Source organism: Choloepus didactylus, chromosome 7 (assembly GCF_015220235.1).
Source record: "Choloepus didactylus isolate mChoDid1 chromosome 7, mChoDid1.pri, whole genome shotgun sequence".
In the NCBI taxonomy this organism is placed as follows: Eukaryota; Metazoa; Chordata; class Mammalia; order Pilosa; family Megalonychidae; genus Choloepus; species Choloepus didactylus.
In genome coordinates this window covers 29,902,126-29,925,168 of record NC_051313.1, presented here as the reverse complement: position 1 = coordinate 29,925,168, position 23,043 = coordinate 29,902,126, and the positions used below count along the sequence as shown (strand labels likewise).

The 23,043-nt window shown below is 38.4% G+C and overlaps 1 pseudogene; it reads left to right on the top strand.

Annotated features, from left to right (window-relative positions):
• Window positions 1–4,733: 4,733 nt before the first annotated feature.
• Window positions 4,734–5,474, top strand: LOC119540511 (annotated as a pseudogene).
• Window positions 5,475–23,043: the final 17,569 nt, after the last annotated feature.

Below are 23,043 nucleotides of genomic sequence, written 5' to 3'. Positions count from 1 at the left end.
TGATATATCCCAAATAACAGTACTGAGAAGTTAGGATTTAGGGGATGATTATGACTGCTGGATCATTATATAAATATTCCTTCTTTTGTTTCTGATATATTAGAGTAGACAGAGGGGAATACCTGAAATCTCTGAACTGTAATCCAGCTCTCTTGATCTCCGAAGATGATTGTACAGCCGTTATCTTGTGCCCTTGTGATTGTAAAAACCTTGTGAATGGCCCTACCTTGTATCCATTTATCAAATGTTTCAACTTTGGAAACTTGTAATCACAAGGGCAACCCCCTAAGGCTAGTGCAGGAACTTGAATCAGCTCAGAACTAACATTTGACTTGGTTCTAGCACAGTTCTGCTCCTTTACATTTGTAAATTGTTCCTGCCTATTCTTGCTATTGAAATGGTAATAACTCCATCTCCTCTTGTTTGAATCTACAAAAACCTTGAACTCCTTAGACTCAGGGACACAGATTTTTAGACTGATAGGCTATCCTGCCTAGCAATAAACTCTTTCTCATTGAAATTCTGGTGTCTTGGATTGGCTGTTACATGTATGGAGTGGAGAACCTACCACTTTTTCCAGTATCAGTAAGATTGATCCAAGAAAAAAGAGAATACAAATAACCAGAATTAGGCATGAAAGAGAAGACATAGCCATTTCTTATAGTCATTTAAAATACAATAAGAGAATACTAAAAAACAATAATGTGTTGTCAATATATTTGATAGTATAGATGAAATGAACAAATCCAGTGAAATAAACATTTACCAAATATTACTCAAAGATATATAGAAAATATGAATAGTCCTAGATTATTTGTAACTAAACACCTTCCCAAAGTAAAATCTCCAGGTCCAGACCCTTCACCAAGGAAGTTATTCAAACATTTAAAAGAGGAAATCACATCAATCATATGAAGCTCTTCCAGAGAATAGAATGAGAGGGGACATTTTCCAACTTATTTTATGAAGCCAACATAATCTTGATATCAAAATGTGACAAAGACATTCCAAAACTAAAGCAATAAGAGCTCTCTGGAGGATTTAAGTTTCTGAAGTATAAACTTATTTTATAGAGTCTCAGATAGGGACCCAGGTATTCTTCAGGGTTTTCGGGACTACTGTAGACTTGGGCTTGCCATACTGTGGCAATTTGGCATATCTAGCTGAAGCTTGCATAGCGGTAACCTCCAGAACAGCCTCTTGACTCTATTTGAAATTTCTTTAGCCACTGAAACCTTATTTTGTTGCATTTCTTTTCCCCTTTTGGTCAAAAAGACATTCTCAACCCCTCTACACAAGGGTCATGCTCATCCCCGGAATCCGTGTCCCACGTTACCAGGGAGACTCACTCACCTGGGGGGATATTTGTTCTTTAACTACTTGTTGAATTGCACTTGGAAAGCCAGAATAAACAAATAAATAAGGCCAATCTTTCTCAAGAATATAGATGCCAAAAAAAAAAAAAAAAAAAAAAAAAAAATTTCCTAACCAGAATATTGGCAATTTGTACCAATGATATCAACAAAGGATAACACATTGCATTAAATTGGGTTTATTTCAGGATTGAAGGGTAGTTTAACATTAAAACATGCCATCAATGGAAAACATCATGTAATCATCTCAATAGATGCAGAAAAAGTATTTGATTAAATTCAATACCCATTCACAATCAAAAATGAAACCAAGTCTTAGCAAACTAGGGGTAGAGGGGAACTTTTTAAATTTGATAAATGATATCTGCAAAAACATAGAGCACATATGTGACATATTGAAAACTCCCCTGAGGTCAAAACAATGCAAAATGATTCTATCACTTCTTCTATTCAACAATGTTCTAGAGGTTTTAGCCAGAGCATTAAAGGAAGAAAAAGATACTAAAATTGAAAAGGAAAAATTTGAACTAACTTTATTTTCAGATAACAGAAATTCAAGGATTGTAGCAAATGCAAAAGAATTTATAGTCAAACTATTTGCATGATAAGTAAATTTAGCTAGGTCTCTAGATACAATATGACATACAAATTCAATTGTATTTCCTATACTAGCAACAAGCTATTTGAAATAAAATAATAAAAATATTATTTATTTATATCAGCACCCAGAATAACTGAACAAACCATCAAATGCCTAGAATTAAATCTAGCAAAAGATGTACAAGGACTTTATACAGAAATCTACAAAATGTTATTGAGAGACATGAAAGCTGACTTAAATAAATGGAGAGTTATTCCCTGTTTGTGGATTAGAAGAGTCAATCTTGTAAAGATGTCAGTACTCTGCAATTGATCTATGGATTCAATTAAAACCCAATCAAAATCCCAGAAAGATTTTTTCCCCTAGAAATGACAAGTTGATTCTTATTTATGTATGAAATGCAAAGTACTTGTCAAAGTACTGCTTTTAACATTTACTGTGAAATTACAGTAATTAAGACAATGTTGTTTTGGTGCAAAGATAAACAAATAGATATATGAAACAACACAAAGTCCAGAAATAGACATTCCAATACATGGTCATCTAATAAAAGACAAAATTGACAGCATTGAAGAGGGAAAAGAATGGTTATTTTTTTCAATTAGATACCCACGTGGAAAAAGTGAATCTGACTCTTAGGTCACATCACATTCAAAAATCAAATCCAGATGGATTGTATATCTAAATTAAAAGGTAAAAGCAGTAAAGTTCACAAAAGACAGCATGGGAGAATATATTATCATGACTTTTTGGGGAATTAATATAACAGGAATTTATTGGCTCACAGTTTGGAGGCTAGAAGTCCAAAATGAAGATCTCTGTAAACCATGCCTTCTCTGAAGTCTGTAGCATTCTGGTGGTGGTTTGCTGGGAATCAATTTCTGCCTCCATCATGTGGTGATCTCTCTCTTCTGTCTGCTGTGGCTTCTGTTCCTATATCCAAATTTTCTCTGCCTATAAGGACTCCAGTCATATGGGATTAAGTCCTGCCCTGATTCAGTTTGGCTTCATCTCATAGGATTTTCTAAGATTCTATTTATAAACAAGTTCACACCCACAGGGCTGGGGGATAGGATGAACATTGTCTTTGTTGGGGGGCACATTTCAATCTATTACAGCATCCAAATAAGTTAAGCGGGAAGTAGCACTGTATATTTGTGTTTTTGGTCTTCTAGACGGTAACAACTTTATAGCCATGTCTAGAATCTATCTGTACTGAGTCCCCACTATTTCCCCTAGAGATAGTCCTGGTGTACATAGGTGTATCCTTTGGAGAACAGACAGGGCTTTACTGTGAGAGTTACTGTGGAGAGAAACTTTATTCCTATGACCAGGACAGCTAATCAGAACTCAGCATGCCTCTAGCACACACTGTTCCCACCTTCAGGAAACTTGAATCAGCAAATGCAGAAAGACAAAAATACGAGTTTTGTATGCCTGTCACCAAGGTTTTGGATGGTGTAGTACACTGGGTCTCAGAGGGAGGTCCCTTCCCAGAAGCCTCAGAGTCACCAGGGAATTTGTTAGAAATACACTGTCTTGGGCCCCCTCTCAGGACATGGTTTATCCTATGGTTTGCTGTTTGTATTGTGCAGTTCCATGGATTAAAAATAGATATATTCTAAAACAGGATACACAACCTAAACTTTCCCTTTTTAACCACATTCGAAGATATAATTCTGTGCTGTGAATTATGTTCACAATGTTGTGTACTACCACCACTATCCATTCCAAAACTTTTCCATTGAATAAAATAGAAACTCTGTACATTTTAAGACTTAACTCCCTATTTCCTATCTCCACTCTAGCTCCCAGTAATGAATATTCTATATTCTGACTCTATGAGTTTGCTTATTCTAATTATTTCATATCAGTGAGGTGATACTGTATTTGTCTTTTTGTGTCTGGCTTATTTCACTCAACATGGTGTCTTCAAGGGTCTCCATGTTGTCACATTCATCAGAACTTCATTCCTTTTCACAGCTGAATAACATTCCATTGTGTGTATATACCAACTTAAAATCCATTCATTGGTTGATGGACAGCTGGGTTGCTTCCCCTTCTAGGCAAATGTGAATAATGCCATTATACATTGGTATGAAAATATCTGTTTGAGACCCTGCTTTCAATTCCTTTGGGTAAATACCTAGAAGTGAGATTGCCAGGTAATATAGTACTTAGGAACCACCAAACTGTTTTCCACAGTGGCTGCATCATTTTACATTGCTACCAGCCGTGAATGAGTATTACTATTTCTCTGCAGCCTCTTCAAAACTTGTAATTTTCTGTATTTATTAGTAGCCATTCCAGTGGGTATGAAATGGTATCTCATTGTGGATTTGATTTGCATTTTCCTAATAGCTAAAATGTTGAGCATATTTTCATGTGCTTTTTATCCGTTTGTATATCCTCTTTGGAGAAATGTCTATTAAAATCTTTTGCCTATTTCTCATTGGGTTGTTTGTCTTTTCATTAAGTTGAAAGATTTCTTTATCAGTTCTGGATATTAAACCCTTATCAGATATGTGGTTTCCAAATATTTCTTCCTATTGTGTGGGTTATCATTTTACTTTCATGATAAAGTCCTTTGAGGTGCAAAAGTTTTAAATTTTGATACAGTTCAATTTATCTATATTTTTCTTTTGTAACTTGTGCTTTGAGTGTAAAGTCTAAGAAATCACTGCTGCCTGCAGGAGGTGGCATGGCTGGGCCCAACTTCAGGGCAGAGGTGGTGGCGATGCCTGCGGTGACTAGGAGCAATGGGGTCAGGAGCAGGCACTGATGCTGAGCCAAGCAGAGGTGAAGTGGTTGGTGCTATGCACAGCAACCAGTTGGTGTTGGGGAAGCTGTTCATGGCTGGAGGGGGTAGGGCTGGCAAGGGTGGCCTGACCCCTCAGGAGGCCATCCAGCAGCTGCAGGATATGGAGGAAATGCTAACCAAGAAGCAAGAGTTCCTGGAGAAGAAGATTGAGCAGGAGCTGATGGCTGCCAAGAAGCACGGCATCAAAAACAAGCACATGGTCCTCCAGGCACTAAAGCGCAAGGGGTATGAGAAGCAGTTGGCACAGATTGATGGCATACTATCCACCATCAAGTTCTAGCAGGAGGCCCTGGAAAATGGCAACACCAACACCAAGATGCTCAAGAACATGGGCTATGCTTCCAAGGCCATGATGGCTGCTCACGACAACATGGAAATGGGTAAAGTCAAGGAGTTAATGCAGAACATTGCTGACCAGCAAGAACTTGCAGAGGAGATTTCAACAGCTATTTCCAGACCTGTAGGGTTTGGAGAAGAATTTGATGAGGATGAGCTTATGGCAGAATTAGAAGAATTAGAACAGGAAGAACTAGATAAGAATTTGCTGGAAATCAGTGGACCCAAAACAGTCCCTCTACCAAATGATCCCTCTATAGCCTTACCATCAAAACCAACCAAGAAGAAGGAAGAGGAAGATGATAACATGATGGAATTGCAGAACTGGGCTGGATCCACGTAACTGGTCCAGCTCCAGGCTGGGCCGAGACAGACTCTGGAGGCTTGAAGCAGCAGGTAGGCATGTGCATATATGGGGCAGGCAGGACATGGTGCAGGCAGGTTGACTTCATTCTCCAATCTCACTCTAAAGCAGTAGGGCCCCATCACCCTTCACTCTGCACAGCATGGTCTGCACCAGCAGGAAATGTGGGGAGTGGGAAGGCACAGGGTGGGGGAAGGTGTCTGCTGTTTATAATGTTCAATTTCTGTAAAATAAACTGTATTTGTAAATCCAAAACAAACCAACAAAAGTCATTGCCTAACACAAGGTCTGGAAGTTGCTTCTGTACATTTTCTTCTAGGAGTTTTATAGTTCTGTGTTTTATATTTAGTTCTTTGGTCCACTTTGAGTTGATTTCTGTATGTGGTGTGAGGTATGGGTCCACCTTCATTCTTTGACGTATGGAGATTGTGTCTTCCCAGCATCATTTCTTGAAGGGACTATTCTTTCCCAATTGAGTGATCTTTGCCCCCATCTCAAAAATCAGATGGACATAAATGTGGGAGTTGAATTCTGAGCTCTCAATTTGATGCCATTGGTCTATATGTCTGTCCTTGTGCCATTACCATTCTCTTTTTTGCTTATTGTGGTTTTGTAATAAGTTTTCAGATTGGGAGATGTGAGTCCTCCACCTTCATTTTTCTGTTTCAAGATGACTTCAGCTTTTTGGGGCCCTTTACCTTTTCATTTAATTTGATGATTGACTTTTCTGTTTCTGCAAAGAAGCTTGTTGGAATTTTGATTGGGATTGCATTGAATCTATAAATTGCTTTGGATAGAATTGACATTTTAACAATTATTTAGTCTTCCAAAAATGAACATGGAACATCCTTCCATTTTATTTAGATCTTCTTTGATTTATTTTAGCAATGTTTTATAGTTTCCTGCATGCAAGTCTTTTACATCCATGGTTAGGTTTATTCCTGGATATTTGATTCTTTTAGTTGTTGTCATGAATGGAATTTTTTCTTGATTTCTTCTGATTTGTTATTGTTTATGTATAAAAACTCTACTGATTTTGGGTTTTGATCTTGTACATTGCCATTTTGCTGAATTCATTTATTAGCTCCAGGAACTTTGTTGTGGATTTTTCAGGTTTTCTGTATATAGGATCATTCATCTGCAAAACCCCTATTGCTTAAGAGAATAGCTGGAATTCCCTAGATGGGGAAGTTTAATAGCTCCATATTTTCCCCCAATCCTTCAGGGGACTTTGCAATTTTTTTTTATTTTATGCCCAAAATGCTCTGGGATGTATTGTGTTATTACATTAGCCTGTACAGAATAACAAGATTTCATTCTCTATTCTAGGTTCCATGTAATTATGTTGTTTAAATAAACTGAACAGACAGGTTAAATTAGATAGTGTACTCCTTGTAATTGTTTTTGACTTAAAGTCTATTTTATTTGATATTTTTATAGCTACCTCACCTCTCTTTTGGTTACTACTTGCAAGGTGTATTTTTTCACATTCCTTCACTTTCAGCCTACTTATATCTTTGAATTTAAGATAAGTCTTTTATAGATACCGTATAGCTGGCTTGTGCTTTTTTTTTAATCCATTCTGCCAATCTCTGCCTTTTTACTGGGAAGTTTAATCCATTTACATTTAATGTCACACTTATAATGCAGGAGTTTCTTGTGCCTTTTTGTTATTTAGTCTTTGTAAGTCTTGTAGCTTTTTTGTGCCTCAATTCTTCCATAAATGCCTAATTTTATATTTATTTGATGTTTTGTATTTTACCATATTGAGTCCCTTCTCATTTCTCTATGGATGTATTTTTCATATGTTTTCCTTGTTATTACCATAAAATTTAAAATTTTATAAAACAATCATATTTTATTTTATATGGACTTGACCTCAATAGCATACCTATACACTTTTCTTATGTCCTCCACCCCCTGCCATTTTTGTACTTTTTGCAAACTATATCTTTGTATTTATGTCCAAAACCATAGATTTATCATTACTTTTTATGCATTTACATTTTAGCACCTGTAGAAAGAAGGAAGTGGAGTTACATACCAATAAATAAATAAATAAATAAACAAACAAATAAATAAATAAATAAAATACAATAGTACTGGTATTTATAATTACCTACATGGTTACCTTAACTGGAGGTCTTTATTTCTTTATGATGCTTTGAACCGTTATCTAGCGTCCTTTCCTTTCAATCTACAGTGCTTCCTTTGGCATTGCTTTTAGAGCAGGTCTAGTGGGGATGAACTCCCTAAGCTTTTGTTTATCTAGGGAGGTCTTAATCTCTCCCTCATTTTTTTTTTCATTTTTATTGAGATTGTTCAGATACCATACAATTATCCAAAGATCCAAAGTGTACAATCACTTGCCCCTGGGTACCCTCATACAGCTGTGCATCCATCACACTTAATTTTTGTTCAATTTTTAGAAACTTTTCATTACTCCAGACAAGAAATAAAGTGAAAGATGAAAAAAGAAAAAAAGAAAAAAAGACAAGGAAACTCTAATCCTCCCCTATCCCTAACCAACCCCCCTCAATTGTTGACTCCTAGTATTGATATAGTACGTTTGTTACTGTTTATGAAAAAATGTTGAAATACTACTAACTGTAGTATACAGTTTGTAATAGGTATATAGTTCTTCCCTATATGCCCCTCTATTATTAACTTCTAATTGTATTGTCATACATTTGTTCTGGTTCATGAAGTGATTTCTAGTATTTGTACAGTTGATCATGGACATTGCCCACCATAGGATTCAGTTTTATACATTTCCATCTTTTGACCTCCAACTTTCCTTCTGGTGACATATATGACTCTGAGCTTCCCCTTCCCACCTCATTCACACACCATTCGGCGCTGTTAGTTATTCTCACATCTTGCTACCAACACCCCTGTTCATTTCCAAACATTTATGTTCCTCCTAATTGAACATTCTGCTCATACTAAGCAACCACTCCCCATTCTTAAGCTTTGTCCTATATCTTGGTACTTTATATTTCATGTCTATGAGTTTACATATTGTAATTAGTTCCTATCAGTGAGACCCTGCAATAATTGTCCTAATGTGTCTGGCTTATTTCATTCAGTATATTGCCCTTGAGGTTTTGTCAACCCATTTTTTTAAATATGGTTTTGTTCACTCACCATACATTCCATCCTAAGTAAATAATCAATGGGTTTCTGCATGGTCATACATTTATGTGTTCACCACCTTCACCACTATCTATATAAGAGCATCTACATTTCTTCCACAAGGCAGGAGGGAGAGTCAAAGAAGGTAGAGAGGCAAAAGAAAGAGGAAAAAAAAATGACAGCTAGGAAGCAGCATAAGGAAAAATAACCTTAAATCAAAGTAGAATAAAGAATCAGACAATACCACCAATGTCAAGTGTCTAACATGCCTCCTCTATCCCCCCCTCTTATCTGCATTCACCTTGGTATATCACCTTTGTTACATTAAAGGAAGCATAATACAATGATTCTATTAGTTACAGTCTCTAGTTTATGCTTATTGCATCCCTCCCCCAATGCCTCCCCATTTTTAATACCTTGCAAGGTTGACATTTGCTTGTTCTCCCTCGTAAAAGAACATATTTGTACATTTTATCACATTGTTGAATACTCTAGATTTCACCAAGTTACGCAGTCCCAGTCGTTATCTTTCCTCCTTTCTTGTGGTGTCTCACATGCTCCCCATCTTCCTCTCTCAACCGTATTCATAGTTACCTTTGTTCAGTGTACTTACATTGTTGTGCTACCATCTCCCAAAATTGTGTTCCAAACCACACACTCCTGTCTTCTATCACCCTGTAGTGCTCTCTTTAGTATTTCCTGTAGGGCAGGTGTCTTGTTCACAAAGTCTCTCATTGTCTGTTTGTCAGAAAATATTTTGAGCTCTCCCTCATATTTGAAGGACAGCTTTGCTGGATACAGGATTCTTGTTTGGTGGTTTTTCTCTTTCAGTATCTTAAATGTATCACACCACTTTCTTCTTGCCTCCATGGTTTCTGCTGAGAGATCCGCACATAGTCTTATTAAGCTTCCTTTGTATGTAATGGATCACTTTTCTCTTGCTGCTTTCAGGATTCTCTCTTTGTCTTTGACATTTGATAATCTGATTATTAAGTGTCTTGGCGTAGGCCTATTCATATCTCTTCTGTTTGGAGTATGCTACGCTTCTTGGATCTGTAATTTTATGTCTTTCATAAGACATGGGAAATTTTCATTAATTATTTCCTCTATTATTGCTTCTGCCCCCTTTCCCTTCTCTTCTCCTTCTGGGACACCAATGATACATACATTATTGTACTTTGTTTCATCCTTGAGTTCCCGGAGACGTTGCTCATATTTTTTCATTCTTTTCTCCATCTGCTCCTTTGCTTGTAGGCTTTCAGGTGTTTTGTTCTCCAGTTCCTGAGTGTTTTCTTCTGCCTCTTGAGATCTGCTGTTGTATATTTCCATTGTGTCTTTCATCTCTTGTGTTGTGATTTTCATTTCCATAGATTCTACTAGTTGTTTTTTTTGAACTTTTGATTTCTGCCGTATATATGTCCAGTGCTTCCTTTACATCCTCTATCTCTTTTGCAATATCTTCTCTAAACTTTTTGAATTGATTTAGCATTAGTTGTTTAAATTCCTGTATCTCGGTTGAAGGGTACATTTGTTCCTTTGACTGGGCCATAACTTTGTTTTTCTTAGTGTAGGTTGTAATTTTCTGTTGTCTAGGCATGGTTTCCTTGGTTATCCAAATCAGGTTTTCCCAGACCAGAACAGGCTCAGGTCCCAGAGGGAAGAAATATTCAGTATCTGGTTTCCCTGCGGGTGTGTCTTAGAAAATTGCTCCATCCTTTGATGCCTCGGGTCACTGTGCTTTTCTGCCCAGCAGGTGATGCCTGTTAGCCTATAATTCTTGACTGGTGTGAGGAGGTATGGCCGTGTTCCCCCACGCTCTGGGGTCTGCTTCTGAATGGAAAGGGCCCCACCCCTTTCCTCCTAGAGAAGACAGACCCCTCAGGTGGAGGTCATTAGCATTTCAATGGTCTCGCTCTCTGCTTGTGGTGTCTCCACCCTTCCCAGAGTCACAGCCCTGGAAACTGAAAATGACTGGGGCTTTCTCCACTGAGCCAAAAAAGAAACAGATAGTCCCCTCAGACCCAGTCCAAGGCGACCCTCCGTCTCTCCCAGGTTAGTCATCACCCAAAGCCTCCGTCTGTTTTTTGGGGCTGCGTACCTGTAGTGAGCAGTTCACACTCGCTACTTAAAACCCCAGTTGGAGCTCAGCTGAGCTGTATTCGCTTGCTGGGAGAGAGCTTCTCTGTGGCACCACGCGGCTCTGCAGCTCAGGCTATGGGGAGGGGGTCTCCCGACCTGATTCCGCAGGTTTTACTTCCAGATTTTATGCTGTGTTCTCGGGCATTCCTCCCAATTCAGGTTGGTGTATGATGAATGGATGGTCTCGTTTGTCCCCCCGCAGTTATTCTGGATTATTTACTAGTTGTTTCTGGTTTTTTTTAGTTGTTCCAGGGGGACTACTTAGCTTCCACTCCTCTCTATGCCGCCATCTTGCCCCCTCTCTCCCTCATTTTTAAAAGAAAGCCTCACCAGCTATAAAATTTTTGGTTGGCCAGTGTTTTCTTTTAGGAATTTAAATATTTCAACTCATTGCTTTCTTGCATCAATGGTTACTGATAGAAAATCAGATAATCTGTTGGGACTTCTTTGTTCATAGCATGTGCTTTTCTCATGAACCTTTCAAAACTCTCTTCTTGTCCTTTGCATTTGACAGTTTTTTCAGTATGTAAGGGGCATATTTTTCTTCATGCTTATCCTGTTTGGTGTTCTTGGGGCTTCTTGGATATACATATTCACATCTTTTGCTAAGTTTGGGAAGTTTTTGTTATTATTTTTTGAATATTCCTTATGCTCCTTTCTCTCTTTCTTCTCCATCTGGGACCCTCAACAGGTGTGTATTGGTGTGCTTGATTGTGTCCCAGAGGTCTTGAATGTCAATTCTCCTATCTGGAAGGTTCACCCAATGTGAATGCAAAGTGCAGATCCTCCTTATCTTTTCTGCACCTGTGTCTTGTTATGGACCTGTTTACAGTTCCCCTGTTTACAGGAAGTTCAGTGACCCCTCTACTTCCCAGGAGACAGATTTTCTCCCTCTCTTGGATGTCCCACTGTGGGGCTTAAAGCAGGTAAGTCTTTGCCCTAGGCCATCCACCTCAATTGTTCCTTATACTGCTTTCACTGTTTCAAGCAGCTTTTGCCTGGAGGGAAAATTCTCTGAGGTGAGGGCATACTGGAGAGGATTGTATTTTTCAGCTGGGACAAGCCAGAGACCCAGAAATGGAGTGTAGGTCAGGTCCAGACTGCCCTGGGGAGGGCCTGAGAGTGAGGCCAGAAGGGCATAAGGAGCTTCCTCCATGGCTTCCTGAAGCTGCACTTCTTGAGCTGCCCAGCAAGTGTAGTCCTTCAGCTGTCCTCTGCAGATCTGAGGAAGTGTAGACTCTTTCAGTCACCTCCATTGCCTTTGTCCAGGGCAGGTTGGAACAATGGCCACCTTCAGAGCTGGGGCCCCTATGATCCAAACTTGCTAGTCAAAAGCTGTGATCAGCAAGTGGCCTGTGTCCATCCCAGATCTTAGGAAGGTGGATTTTTATGTCTCTTTCTGGCAACATCAAACTACTCCAGGGGCCAGAGCCCAGTGCATCCTACTGCAAGAATGGGGGATGGGAACCAGCAGCCACAGTTGGGAAAGAGCTATTTACTGGTATTTGCCATAATTTACCAGTGCCTTCCTCTCACTCCTCCTTGGATGCTGTACAATGTTCTACCACACTCTAAAATTTCAAAATATTTGATTCAGACAGTACCTGCCTGTTTCATAGTTGTTCTGGTAGAAGGACTGATTCCTGAAACTTGCTACTCTGCCATCTTCCCACTACTCGTGACTTTTGTATAAGCAGAGAGTCCTTAGAGAAGACAAAAAAGCACTAGCCATAAAGGGAAAGACTGATAACTTGGACTTCATTAAAATTAACAACTCCTCTGAAAAAGACATAGTTAAGAGAATGAATAGGCATGTCACTGTGGGTAAGCTTTGTATGTTTGGAATACATATAATTAACAAAGTACTCACATCCTCAGTATATAAAGAATGCTTATAAATTAATAAGAAAATAATGGACAACCTGAATAGAAATGTGCATACACCTAAACATCTATTTTTTTATCTTCATTTTATTGAGATATATTCACATACCACGCAGTCATACAAAACAAATCGTACATTCGATTGTTCACAGTACCATTACATACTTGTACATTCATCACCTAAATCAATCCCTGACACCTTCATTAGCACACACACAAAAATAACAAGAATAATAATTAAAGTGAAAAAGAGCAATTGAAGTAAAAAAGAACTCTGGGTACCTTTGTCTGTTTGTTTGTTTGTTTCCTTCCCCTATTTTTCTACTCATCCATCCATAAACTAGACCAAGGGGAGTGTGGTCCTCATGGCTTTCCCAATCGCATTGTCACCCCTCATAAGCTACATTTTTATACAATTGTCTTTGAGATTCATGGGTTCTGGGTTGTAGTTTGATAGTTTCAGGTATCCACCACCAGCTACCCCAATTCTTTGGAACCTAAAAAGGGTTGTCTAAAGTGTGCATAAGAGTGCCCACCAGAGTGACCTCTCGGCTCCTTTTGGAATCTCCCTGCCACTGAAGCTTATTTCATTTCCTTTCACATCCCCCTTTTGGTCAAGAAGATGTTCTCCGTCCCACGATGCCAGGTCTACATTCCTCCCCGGGAGTCATATTCCACGTTGCCAGGGAGATTCACTCCCCTGGGTGTCTGATCCCACGTAGAGGGGAGGGCAGTGATTTCACCTTTCAAGTTGGCTTAGCTAGAGAGAGAGGGCCACATCTGAGCAACAAAGAGGCATTCGGGAGGAGGCTCTTAGGCACAATCATAGGGAGGCCTAGCCTCTCCTTTGCAGCCTGACAACCTGAATAGAAATGTGCATACACCTAAACATCTACTTTTTAAAAGTGGATATCCAAATGACCAATCAACGATGAACAAATACATTGTAATACTGTATAGCAATGAATGTGAAGGAATTATTGCTACATGCAACAATACTGATGAATTTCACAAGCGTAATATTATTGAAAGAAGCCAGAGGAAGTAAAATGCATATGTGTGACATCATTTATATAAAGTTTAAAACCAAACAAAAATAATCAATGGCTACTGACGTCAAGGTAGTGGTTACTTTTGGGGAGGCATATTGATGGGGAGGGAGCACAAAGTGGGAATCTAAGGTGCTGGAATATTTTATTTCTTGATCTGAGTGGTAGTTGCTGGCCACTTATGATTTGTTGCCATTTCCTTGGCCTATGTTGCACTTTAGTAAAAATAAAACTTAAAATAAAACAAAAAAGCCAAAATAAATGAAATGATATAGCAACCAAATGCAAAGTTGAAATGTGATTAGATCCTGATAATACATTTTTGGGAAAATATGGGAAGTTTAAGTATCATGTACATATTAGATGGCATTAAAATATTTACTAGTTTATTGAGGTATAATAATGATATTGTGGTCATATAGGAGAATGCTCTTAGTTACAGTAGATGTAAGCAGAAGTGTTTGTGAATAAAGTGACATGATGGTGGCAAAATACTTTCTAATGGTCAGTAAAACAAATATATACCTATATACATATACATACGTATACATACAAGCATACTTATATTTACATACATACATATATACTAATGTATGTGTTCCGGTTTGCTAATGCTGCCATTATGCAAAATACCAGAAATGGATTGGCTTTTATAAAAGGAATTTATTAAGTTACAAATTTACAACCTGAAGGCCATGAAAATGTGCAAATTAAGGCATCAACACAAGTCAGTATATCTTTACTGAAGAAAGGCTATTGGTGCCTGGAAAACCTCTGTTAGCTGGGAAGGCATGCGGCTGGTGTCTGCTGATCCTGGGTTGTGTTCCAGCTCCACTGTCAGCTCCTGTGTGTTCTTGGTTCTTTGTCCCAGGACATTTTTCTCTAAGCACCTAGGTGTCCTGTCTTAGCATATCCTGAGGCAAACTTTGGACTTTATCTCTTAGCTAAACGTCCTTCTATTTGCATCTCCAAGCATGTCTAAGCATCAGTGTCAGCAAGGGTCTGGGCCTTTGTGGCTGTTTTTAAAGGACTCTGGTAAACTACTCAAGACCCACACTGAATGGATGGGGCCACACCTCCATGGAAATAATTCAGAGTTATCACCTACAGTTGGGTGAGTCACAGCTCCACAGAAACGGTCTAATCCAAATATTCCACAAGATTGCATTAAAAGGTCGTGGTTTTTTCTTGGGGGACATAATATATCCAAACTGGCATAGTATGTATACACAAATACACTTATGTATAGATATACTACACACACACACACACACACACACACACACACAGATAAAGAAAATTTGTCAAAACATTAACAGCAAATATTAACAACTGGTGAATTTAGGCAGTAAGAATATCATGATCAATGTACCATTCTTTCAACTTTTCTGTATATTTAAAGATATTAATCATAGTTAATTGGGAAAAGAGACCCTAAAGCATTAGCTGGCATTAGTGCTCAGCTACATGTGACTTGTGTGTCTAGAGTTCTGTCTGTGTCTATACTGAGCCAGAATGATGTTCAGTTGTTTGTTCTCTTTCCTTCAAATCTTAATCAGCTTATTTTACATTCCCTGGAGTAAGGAGGCAAGGCCCGGGCCAGCTGCTTCCTCATTCGTCCCAGTTCGAGGTTCTTTCTGGCTCACACTACCAGATGTCAGGCTGTCCTTGCTGCACTTCTCACTTGGCAGATTCTCACTTCCTTTCCTTCTCTCTTTAGGCACTGCCTTCCCTTTTTTCAGCCCCTCCTCATGGCACCAAGTGGTTTAACTCCACTATTTTGGATCAAGGAAATCAAATAAATATATCACCCCAGTAAACTGGAGGAGACCCTAACTGAGCAAAACTAAAACAATTCCTCTGAGTCTGGAACCATAGCAGGAGATGGGCTATCCACAACATGTGTAAACATTTTAAAATTGCTTTGTGGAAGAAAAGAGGAAGCCCAGGCAGTCACATACAGTCCAGATGTATTAGATCAGAAGAATGAAAGTGTGAAATAGCAGAGATTCTATTCTGGAAAGTTGAGACTATTGCTATTACTTAGATAGTACAGAATGAGAATTACATGGATTGGGAAGCCAGATACAGGCAGGCTGCCCCTGGGAAATGAAGGGAGCATGGCAGAGTGCAAACAGACAGACAAACCTCCCTGGCCACCTGTGGAAGCAGATTAGAGAAAAGAGGAAAGTTCCGTACAAATGTCCTGTAGTGTAAGGAATGGGGGTCTTCCTTACAAGGATGAGGTTTTTATTAATCCTAATTTCCCCTGTGTATACTGCAGAGGAATAAAAATAAAAATAGTTTGTCCAACAAAAAACAACATTTTGATGTCCTTCCCTTGCTTAATTTCAACATTTCTAGGTGAACTCTGGAGCCAGATTGCCTGGATTTGTCATCCAGTCTCCATCACTTACTAACTAATGATGTGACCTTGGGCAAGTCACCTACCCTTCTGTGATTTTTACTTATTTATAAAGTAGGGCTATTGATAGTATGTACTTCGTAGAGCTGTTTTTATGGTTAAACTAGTTCATATATGTAAAATGCTTCGACTAATACCTGGCACAGACCAAATGCCATCTATGTGTAAACTGTGAGGCTGAGGATGAGGGGGAAGAGAAGAATGAAGAGGAGGGTGGGGCTTTTATAGTCATTATCTTCCCTGCAACAGTCTTTTTCTTAAGCTTTACTTATTTCTATTTCTGAAAACATCATTTCAGCGCCAGACCCCAACTCTTGGAGTCATCGATTTATTTCCTTTAGCATTTCCAGCACTCAATCAGTTGGTTGACAAGTTCTGTAGATTTGATCTTCTCATGTTTATTACATCTCTTACCCTGTTTCATTATCAAAAGCTTCACTTTAAGTTTACTTCCTACCTGAAACATTGACAACACCTCTTCCTGTTCTTGCTGTCTCTCTAGGCCCTTCCACTTTGTTACGTCTCCACAATGTTGTCAGCTTGGGTAATGTCAAAATCGGTTCAAAGCCCTTCAGTGGCTGCCCATTGCCTGACAACTAAGCACAAAGCATTTGGGGCCCAGGAAAATATAGTCTCATTCTGACTTGCGTCTCTAAACTTAGTTCTTTTTACTTTTTCATATATACTTAATCCTGAATTCAAATTAGCTTTTTCACAGTTACCTGAAACCTTCTCAGTTTCACATTGTGCTACTTTTTGCTATATGGTCCTGGGCAATCAGTAACTACCAGAGTTTCAGTTTCCAGATCTGTAAAATGGGGATAATAATAGGCTCTACTTCAGAGTGTGGTTCTGAAGATTAAAAAAGCTAATGCATGCTAATGTTCTTAACACAATGCCTAACATAAAGTCAATACTTAATAAATGCCATGATGTCAGGATGATGAGGAGTGCTATTGTTTATGCTGTTCTTTTACTCAAAACTTCCCTCAACTGTGTCTCCCTTTTGACAAAATACTAGCCATCCTTAAAGTCCTAAGTCTTTTCTGAAATCCTGCCTTTTTATAAAGTCATTTCTTATTTCATCCAACCAGATATCTTACCTTTAAACCCTCATAATGTGCTCTCCTCTCTTTCGGAATTTATATTTCTTTGTGTCCTACAATTATTTTTTCACTTTTTAAAAAGCTCTTCCTGTAGACATCCTTATTCAAAAACCACAACAAAGATTCCCAAATAGATGATTAACCCCTCAAGGCAGGGACTGCTGATTTACTCATCTTTATATTACTCTTGATATCCAGCATGATCATATAGAATATCCTCAAGTGCCTGCTTTATTGACAAAATAAGTATCAGAAATTAATTATTAAGTTTATTGATAAACCCAGTTTTCTGGATTATCTGTCATAGCTCTTTGGAATTCCACATTATGAAATGACAGTCAAAGAATTTGGTATTTACTACTTCCTAAAACCCCTGGCTCCCTTAGGGGATTACTTAATAGAAAAACCTATCTTTAGGACAATGGTAACGTTGCGATGTTTTCATTTCCTAGACTGCTTAAGCAAATACCCTGAAATGGGTTTGGTTAAAGGATGGGAATTTGTTTGCTCGTGGTTTTGAGGCCGGGAAAATATTCAAATCAAGGCATCATCAAGGCAATACTTTCTCTCTGAAGACCATGGTGTTCTGGGGCTGGCTGCTGGTGATCCTTGGTTCCTCTGTCACGTGGCAAGGCACATGGTGGCCTTGGTCTCTCCCTCTCTTTCCTGCTTCTTGCTTCCTGTGGCTTTCACTGTGTCTGAGTTTCATTCCACCTATGAAGGACTCTAATAATAGGATTAAGACCCATCCTGATTGAGGTGGGCCTCACCTTAACTGAAATAGCCTCATCCACAGGTCCTAGTTACAATGGGGTCCACACCCACAGGAATGGATTGGATTTAAGAACTTACTTTTCTGGGGTACATACAGCATCAAACCACTATATATGGTATGCAAAATGATTTTGGAAAAACTTTCATAATATATGTTTCACTCTTAAGAAATAAAGAGCAAAGTAATCAACATGAGAAAATCAGAACTTTGTTGATACCCCTTTATACATATTGGGAGTGGTAGAAAGAGTTTCCTTATTCAGTGTTTAGGGCTGTAAATTTCTTAGTCAATCCTATTTTTATCTCTTCCCTGCACAAGGAACTTCACCTGAGCATACTTTGTTTTTGTTTTTTTTTTCCCTTTCCCTTCTTTTGCACAACCTATTTCTCCCTTGGGTTTGGAGTGGTAGGGAATATGAGGAATGAAGAGGATCCCTCTTTCTCAAGGGTAGACTCTCTAAACCCCATTTCCTTAGCTCCTCTTCCTCATCTGCCCCACTCTAAGGTAGCCACTGCAATCTTTAAAAGTGTTAGTTGCAGAAAGTTGCTGATTCCATGTTTCAGATGAAATGCAACAGACTTCCTCAAGCCAAAGCAGGGACTGTTTTTCTGGGCAGGCTGTTATACCCAGGTGCTGGGATCTCTGGAGCACTCAAGCAAACCAAACATCTTGGGCAAGGTTTTGAGATAATGGGGGACATATGAGTTTTCTGATTTATGCTTTTGATGATAGTGATATTTTTCTATAGACTGTATATCCCAGGATCCATGCCCCTTAAGCTGGGTAGATGAGGATAAATCTGGCATAGCCTAAGGAAGTTATTGCATAAATTCAAGGACCACTGATTAGCAACTCTTCATATAAGGTCCCTGGGATTGTTTATGCAGTATCTGCTGCTTAAAGGCCAGGTCACAGCCTAGCCTCTTACTTGGATCTGCTTCACACTCATGATTGAAAATTGCGACTTACACAGGTAATAGACTCTCTTTAAAGCTATCTCTCTAATGTATTTACTTTCCAGGCAGCAAAATGCCAGGCTGCTAACAGATGAGTTGTTTGTACTTTAAAAGTTTACTGTTCCAGTTAGGACATTCTTGATGGCATTTTATATTCTCTTTGCAGTGCAGCCAGCTGATTCATGCTGTGTTCTGAAGGTTACAAGTCTCCATGTGATGTTAAGAACTATATGTCTGAACCATTAAAGATGAAGTGTATAAAATGCAGTGCTGCTCAGTGGAAGTATATGAACCAGAAGTATTTCATTTGATGCCAGGCTCTAGTTATATTTGTAGCTTTGGAATACTGGCTAGTTCTTCTACTTTCTTTCACAGTCGTAGCTATCTCCTCTGACCAAAAACAGAGCAAGGTTGTTTCCCGATGAGCTCCTTATATTTATTATGTATGTATATTTCAAGTCAACTTAAAATGCCACTGTTTACTGAGTTACAATTGTATATAAGCTTTTCTGCTAGATGCTGAGAGGGCTACCAAGCAGATTAAGGCATGGTCTTTGCTCTTGGGAAACTTATAAGTACACCCATAACTGAAATGCATGGTGGAATGTGTTAGAGATTATTAGAAAAGTACAAAGCATTAGAAAGATTAAAAAGAGAGAGAGAGATATTTGACTAGGAGATCTGGAAATACTGCATGAAAACATAGGCTTTGAACTGAGGATGGGAAAGATTTGAACTGATGACGTTTGTTTGGGGTAGAAGAATTCCAGGAAAAGGGAAAATCATGGATTCAGCCAGAAAACCTGGATAAGCGTGAGTGTGATTAAAGAACAGTTAGTAATTGTGGCTGAGGCATAGGGGGCTTGCCCAGGAGCAGAGGGAGGCTGTGTCCATCTAGGATCCCTGTTCCTTTCTCCACTGTCTTCTTGCTGGGGAGTGGCTACCAGCCAAAGACTAGTTTCCCACTTCCCTTCTAAGAGAGGCTGAGTGATGGCTCATTTTCAGGCCTAGGGCTGTTCACTTTCTCTACTCCCCATGTGCCTGTTAGATAGTTGTTACCAAGGTGACCTTGAAAGGCTCCTACTGAAGTTGTTATAGCCTCTGTCAGCCTGGATTCTAAATGATTGAGCGAAGCAGAGTACTCCCCATCTTCCCTCTCTTTCCCCAAGTAGAAATACATGTACTTAGATCAGTGAGAAAAAAACCTTCAATGTATGAAGCTACTGAAATGTTGGGTTTTCTTAAGGCTGTTGGTATTTACTTTAATAATGTGGTAGTTAAAAAAGAAAGTTAAATCTGACTCATGTTTTTGAGGGACGGAGTGATGTAGTGGAAACAACACTGGGCTAGAAAACATGCATTTCATTTATTCATTTATTTACTTATTCATTCCTTTATTTCATATTTATTGAGACTTTTAAAGCTTGCCAAAACTTAGTGAAATGCTAAGGATGCTGTGATTAATAAGGCACAGTTCATGCTGCCATGGAGCTGACACTGTAGTGGAGGAGAAGGAAATGAAATCAGGACTTAATTATACACTGTCATGCCTTAGTTCCTTGGACCAGTAGCATCACCATCACTTGGGAGCTTGTTAAAAAGGCAGAATCTCTGGGCCTACCCCCAAATCAACTGTATTATAAACTGTATTTTAACAAGATTCTCAGGTGATTTGTGTGCACATTAAAGTTTAAGAAGCTCTGGGAAATGAGCGTAGGCCTGGGGGCGGGGCATGGGAACACAAAGGAAAAATACAACCCAGGCTTGCAATGTTTCGGAAGGCTTCCTAGAATGGATTACCATTACATTGAATCCTGAGCTGCACAGTTCAGTCCTAATTATTGTGTGACTTTGGGCAAGTCACTTATGTTCAGCTTTGGTTTCCTTCTCTCTCTGTAAAAATAGGTATAATATTCCAAGGTTGTTTTGAGTCTTAAGGCCTTCCAAGGTTTTTTAGAGGTTAAATGAGTTCTATATGCTTTGAATATACTCAAACTTATAGTATATGAATGGAAAAACTTACTTTTTCAGCTGTAGTTGGAGTATAGGAAAAAAATGTATTGTTTGGTTTAATAATGCATTTTAACAGTGTTTAGTAAGAAAAAATTATCTAGTATGGATTCTTTGATTAAATTCAGAACTGAAATAGAATTTTTTACCCCTTACTTAATGCAAAAGAGTATAACATCTGAAAAATAGCTTTAGTATGTTGGTCAAGGAAGATGCCTGCTGGGATCAGAAAGTGCGTTCCCTTGGGACTTGTGGGATGTGGACTTCAACTATTTGTGCCCCATAAATAGAGACAGTGGGGAGGGATTTTTTTCAGAGTAGGAGAAGCGTCAATTCCTTGGCACAAATAGAAAAATCGAACTGAGTTTATTCATAACTAATAAGACTGCAAAAGGTTAATTAAAAATAAAAAAGCAACAATAATTAATTAATGATGTTAGGGATCCAAGAATACAGTCTTCACACAGAACTTCATTGCTACCAACAGTATTTTTTAACATTGTTAGGTTTCGATCAAAGCTCAAGTTGCTATGGCCTAGTCACAAAAACATTTCCTGTCCTTTTGTGCTTCCATGCTTTTGCATATATATATTTTTTCCCTTGTTTGGAGTATTCTTCCTTTTCTGGACCATCTGGGCCAGATTCAGTTCAGCCATAATCTGCTGGCTGTGTGAAGCCTGTACTGACCAGTGCAGGCCAGTTTGTGCTCATCTTTATCTATAGACCAATGGAGGCAAGAAAACTATATTGAGTTACATTGCGATCATCGCTTGATGTGTCTTTCTCACTTCTCAGACTGTGAGAGCCAGAGAATAGGACTGTGCCATACCCATCTTCCTATCTCTAGCATCTGGCACAATGTCCAACACAGAGTGGGTGCTGAATAAATGGTTCTTGAATGAATTGAGAAAGGCCAGTAGCTATAAAAGTGAACAAATGAATTAAAAATTTCATATTAATATGAATAGAAGTTCAGTTACTTGTTGATGTCTCTCAGAAAGGGAATCCTGTCAAATAATAGTCTAGGGACATGCAAAAGAGAAGGTTATTCACAGCTCTGAGATGTTCCATCCAAAATGTGTCAAGATGTTTATATGTACATAGCATTACAAATTCTTTAACTCAGATATTTTTCTTATAACAATCTATCCTAAGGAAATTAGAACATGCACAATGATTTATCTATATAAAGATGTTTATTTCAGATTGTTTTAGTTTCCTAGGCTGTTCAAAGCATACTCCATGAAATGGATTGGCTTAAATAGTGAGAATTTATTTGCTCATGGTTTTGAGGCTGAAAAAATATCCAAATCAAGGCATCACCAAGGTGATGCTTTCTTCTTGAAGACAGGCCATCTGTGATTCTTGGCTCCTCTGTCACTTAATGTCACACGGGCGGCGTCTCCTTGTATCTCCCTTTTCTTCCAAGTTTCATTGATTTCAGCTTCTTGCTTCTGTAGCTTTCTCTCTCTTTGCCTGAATTTCATTCTCTTATAAATGGATTAAGTAATGGATTAAGAAGCATTCTGATTGAGGTGGGTCATACCGTAACTGAAGTAGGCTCATCAGAAGGTACTATTTACAATGGGTTCACACCCACAGGAATGGATTAACTTTAAGAGCATATTTATCTAGGGTACATACAGTTCCAAACCATCACACAGTCTATTTATAATAAAAAACTGTAAATGACATAAATGGCTAACAATTGTGAATTGAATAAATTGTGGTACAAAATTAAAAGTGATTATTTAAATGTATTTATTAACTTGGAAAGATGTTCATGTTATAGCAAATGTAAAAAGTAGGTTTCAAAATAGTATATATTCACTAAGTTTGCATTTTATCAAAAAGAAAAAAGTGTAGACACTTAGAGGGAATTCTGGGAAGATACACTCTTAAATGTAAATAGAGATTTTTCTCTGGTGGATGATATTATAGGTTATTTTGATTTGTGTTCTTTGCCTATAAAAATGTTGTTTAACATTCTCACTTTATTTCTTTTAATAATATTTTTATTTAACCAAATCTATAAAATATTATCATTTCACTATGCAATCAATATAAAA